Genomic DNA, 6,000 nt, shown 5'->3' with positions numbered 1-6,000 from the left:
TATTAAATTATTATTCTATAAATTAAATAAGCTTTATTATTACTTATTTCTTATTATTATTTAATTATTATTATTAAATAATATTCTTAATATAAGATTTTATTATTAGATCTTAGAAATTAAATATAAAGTATTTCTTTTAATATAAAAATAAATAAAGAATTAAAGAATTACTTTATAAACTTCTAATTCCGAACTATAGTATTTCCTAAAAAGTTCTTATAATATAGATAATAACTATATATAAAAAAGAAAAAACAAGAAATAAAGAAAAAAGATCTTTTATATATTTCTAGCTAAACTAGAAATCTTTTAGAAGTTCTATTTATCTTTTTAATTAGCTATTCTTATAGTTTATATTAGTATAAAGCTTAATTATAATACTTATAAATCTCGATTTTAATTTAAATTACTATTATAAGTTTATTTATAATATTTAAATAAACTTTCTAATTAGAAGTTATATAAGAGAAAAGAGCAAACTTATTAAATCTAATAGTTATTTCCAAAAATATTTAATAATATATAATTCTAGAAATCTTTTAAATATTAAATAAATTAAATCTATTTATTTAAAGCCTATTTTATATCTAGCTTATCTTATATTAAAAAGCCTATTTTCCTTCTTTTATAATTATAGCTATATTTAAAATATATATTAAGGCTTAATTAGTATATTATATATTTGTATTTCTATATAAAAAGAACTTCTTCTATATAGAATTTATTCTCTAATTAAAATACTATTTTATTATCGGAAATTAATTATTTCTTTAAAAAGCTAATATAATTTATTAATTCTTATTATTAATCTATTTCTTATTATTAAATATTATTTAAATAATTAAGAAAATACCTTTAATTATATATTTTTAATACTAATTTAGAATATCTAATTTTTTTATATTTTATATTAATTTTAATATTAATTATTTCGAATTTAATAATAGTATTATAAATTCTATTTATATTATTTTATAGTTTTTCTTTTTATATATTCTAAAGCCTTTAATATTACTTTTATAAATATAGATATTATTTTAAAGTTCTAACTAATTAAATACTTTTATATTATATAAAATCGATTTTAATAAATACTAAATTAATATAATTAGCTTTCGGAAAAGATATAAATTAGTTTTTAAAAAAAAATTATTTTAAATTATTTTATTATTTTATTATTCTAATTTCCCTTTAATTAATATTTATTTTATATTTTTCTAATATTTTTAGTATATTTATATATTTTATTTTTTATATATTTATTATATTATTTTTGTTCTTTTATATTATTTTTTGAATTAATAGAAATATTTTTAAATAAATAAAAAATTATAATATATTTATATTATTTTCTTTTATATTCTAATATCTCAAATACTATTATTATATTTATATTTCTATTATATTATCTTTTTATATTTCTATTATTACTATTTAGTTTAATTTAATTTAATTATTTTCTAGATTATATTTATATTCTTTTCTATAATAGAAGCCTAATTTTATTTTTTATTTTTTATAATTATTTCTAATTTATTACTATATTATCTTAAATATATTTAATTATTATATTTATTTTCCGTATTATATATATTACTATTTAGCTTTATTTTCTTATTAAAAAAAAAGTTAAATATATATAATACTTTTATATAATTCGAATTTATTTTAATTTATTTTTTATTTTAGAAAATATTTAAAAGAAATTTTTATAATTTCAAGAATTTTTAATTTTATAACCTATAACTATTATACTAATAATATTTATATAATTCTTTTAAGAATAATAAAATAGCTAAAAAACAGATTTCTTAAACTAGTAAAGTATAATAGCTAGTTCTTATAAGCTATAGTATTATTAAAAGCCTATAAATTAATAGTATTAAAATTCAGAATATTAAAAATACTTAAATAGTTATAAAAGGCTTACTAATACTAGAAAAAATAGCTATAATTACTGAATTTAATATAAATATTTTAAATAAGCTAAATAATATATATAATAAGCTCTTAAAATAGAAAACCTTTATTAGAAATAGAACTAAACTAGAATTAATTAAAAAAAGCTAAAAAACTACTAAGCTAATAATAAAGAATTCGAGAATATTATTAAAGGCATTTCTAAAAATAAATAAAAAAGACTTCATAAGATTAAGATTATAATAAATAGTCTAGAAACTAAGAATTAGAATAGAATTATATTATATAATAAAGCTTTTAGCTAATATATTAATAATATCTATAATAATTTTAATAAAAATATTTATAAAAAGTTATATTTTCTTTTTAAAATAAGAGCTTTAATATATAAAGTTATTTAGTTAATTAATAAAGCTATTTTAGAATATATTAATAATAAAAAGAATTAAAATACTAGTATATTTACTAAATTAAATATTACTAAAGTATTTAAATATACTAAAGCTATTTTGAAACTTAAAGAATTAAATTTTAAGCTATTATTAGCTAATAATCTTAAGACTAAATAGTATATTTTTAATATTTCCGGAATTCTAATTAAAAGAATTTATAATAATAAGCCTTTTTTTACTTTTTGAAATAAACCTAAAAAATAGACTTTTATTATAATTTTAGCTTTAACTTAATTAGATCTAGCTAATAAAAATAGAATTAATTTAATATATTCTAATAATAAATCTACTAGTAAGACTAGTAAAAAGAATCTAATAAGAATAAAGAATAAACTAAATCTAAAACTTCTAATAAATAATAAAAATCCAAGTATTAGTCTAAATATAAAACTAGTAAAATAGAAGAAAACAAAAAATAAAAATAAAAAATAAAATCTTCTTTTTTAAAAAAAAAGATATTATCTCGAAAAACTTCTATATTTATATCTAGAACTAAAAAGCAGAAAACTAAAAATATTAAATTTAGAGAAATTAAAAGTATCTAGTAAATTTATAAAATACTATTAAATAAAAGTTAATATTTATTTAGTAAAATAAATATATTTTTAAGGAAATATATAATAGTATTTTAGAATTTATTTTTAAGCGAGAATATTATAGAATTATTAATAGATTTCTTAAAACTTCTTATATAATATATATTTAATAGTTTATTAATATTCTTTTTATTAATATAAGAAATATTAAAAATATTAAAAATACTCTAAAGCTAGTTACTAAGATTTATAAAATTACTAAAAGTAAGAAATATATTTTTATTATTTAAATAAATAAGGAAATATAAAATTTCGTTTTAAAATTAGGAAATTAAGAAATATAAATATAAGTATTATATTTCTAATTAATTTTACTCAAATCTATAATTTTAATTTAATACTATAGTTCTTATTTCTAAGTCTAGTATTATTAATTTAAATATAAATAGCTATATTTATAAGAAAAATTATCTAAAATAAATTAAAAAGCTTAGTATTTAAAAACTTTTAATAAAAGAAATAGAAATATTATAATTCTATCTCTAAAAAAAATAATATAATAAAATCTAGAAATCTAGATAATAGCTATTTTATTTTAGCTTTTTAACTTTTAATAATATATTTATTAATATAATTCAGATTTTATAAAATATTAAATAAATATCTTATTTATCTAATTATTTATTTTTAGCTAATCTAATACTATATTACTAGAAATATTAATTATAATTAGTATAAAAATAATATTAAAGATCTGGCTATTACTAAAGCTTTAAATAATATATTTTATTTTATTAAAGAATATCGGAATATTAGCTATATCTTTCTTATAAATTATAATAAGGCTATTATTTTTAATAAGAAATTCTTTAAGAATATTAATTACTTTTCTATTTCTAATAAATTTAAGCCGGAAATAACTAAGAAAATAAATAAATATCTAATAAAGATAATAAAAAAAGACTTTAAATATAGTCTATTTAACTAGATAAATAAATACCTTTAACTAGATAATCTATAAGTCTGAAATTATAAGTAAATAATAATTCTCGAATAATATAGAAACTAAATAATAGCTTAATAATAATTTATTATTTAATAGGCCTTTTATTATAATTCTAATAAATCTAATTATTATTAAGAATAGAATATATAAAAATGAAATCTTTTATAAGATTATTAAAGCTTCTTAACTAAAGTTTTTCTCTTTTATTAAAGGCTAATTTAAGAATAATATAAATAATATAAAATTCGAAAGAACTATCTATTTAGAATATATTAAAATAATTTATAATATAATTTACTATAATAAGTTTTTTTAATATCTAGTAATAAAAGCAGAAATGAAATAATAATTAAAAGTAAATATTAATTAATATAAAAAACTATATCGGATTTAGTATAAGAATATAGCTAAGCGGATTTGAATTACTTTTAAATAAGTTCAAAAATACGAAATAAAACTATTTAAGAATAATAGATTTTATTTTAGATATATTAAAAAGAAATTATATTAGCTAATAAAAAAGAATTCTAATTATTTTATTATTTCGGATTTTAAATAGAATTTTTCTATTATTTTTAGTATTTAAAAAATAAGTATAAATAAATAAAAAATCGAATATAATATAATAGGCTATATTCTCTAAAAACTATAGCCTTTTATATATAATTTATAGAAATTATATAAGAAAGCTAGTTTTTCTATAGTTTTAGAAAATAATTTCTTTTAAATATTTAATTAATTAAGCTTTTATATATTATATATTATTTATATTTTATTATTAAGTTATATTTTATATTCTAGTATATTTTATATAGGTTTTTATTTTATTATAATTTCCCTTTTATATTATATAAATTATATATATAATAATAATAATAAAATTTAAAATTACTTATAAAATAATATAAAAATAATATTTATTTTAGTTTTCTGAATTATATATAGATTTGTTTTATTTATTCTATTAGTTTAATAAGATTCGTATTTTATTTCTTTTTTAAAAGATTTATTTTATTTTATTTTATTAAGATTTTTATTAATATTATAAATTTTTATATAATATAAATACTTTTCTTTTAATTCTATATTATTATTAATCTAGCTTTTATAAAAATATTATTTTTCAAAATCTTGTATTTTATATATCTTAATTTTGTTTTATTATAATTAAATTTAATATTTAAATTTTTCTTTTAATTAAATAACTTAGAATCTCATATTTTTTAATTCTTTTAAAATTAATTAAAAATAAATTACTAATCTAATTTTTATAAAAAGTAGCTTGCTTAATTTATATATTTTTATAAGCTTATTAACTAACTTATTTTTTTAAAATAAAATTTTATTTTAAGGCTATTTATTTAATTATTTTAACTAGTATTATATATAACTAATTCTTTAAATATAACTAGTTCTTTTAATAAAATTCAAGAATTTAGAAATTCTTATTTTAAATTCATATAACTTTAAAATATAGCTATTAAATAAATAAAAAAACTGAATTCAAAACATTTAATATTCTTTTATAGATTTCTTTTACTAATATTTTTAATAAAATACTAGTATTAAAAATCAAATTCATATATTATTTAGGTTTTAAAAATCGACTTTTTAATATATTTTTTATTATAATTTTATTAAAACTTATTTCTATTTTAATATTATATAACTTTATAATACTTTAATTAAATCTTAAAAAAAAAAGAATCTAAAGCTTTTATTATTTCTCTATTAATTTCTTTTACTAGCTTTATTAATAAAAGACTAATATTAAAAATTAGACTTATATATTATTCAGGTATTTAAATTATATTTATAGCCTATATATAAATTAGTATATAAGTTATATACTAAAACTTATTTGAAATATTTATTAGTTTTAATTATATATAATTCAAATATATAACTTATTATATAATTTTATTAATAAAGATTTTAAGTCTAAGGCAATTTCTTTAATTTAGGCTTATTTTATTATTTTATATATAAATTATAAATAAAATACTAGTAAATAAACTTCTAATTATAATTAAAACTAGCTAATTAATCTTAATTAATATATATAATAATAAAGAAATCGAGA

Source organism: Hyaloscypha bicolor (assembly GCF_002865645.1).
Source record: "Hyaloscypha bicolor E unplaced genomic scaffold K444scaffold_107, whole genome shotgun sequence".
In the NCBI taxonomy this organism is placed as follows: Eukaryota; Fungi; Ascomycota; class Leotiomycetes; order Helotiales; family Hyaloscyphaceae; genus Hyaloscypha; species Hyaloscypha bicolor.
Note: the sequence above shows the minus strand (reverse complement) of the source record.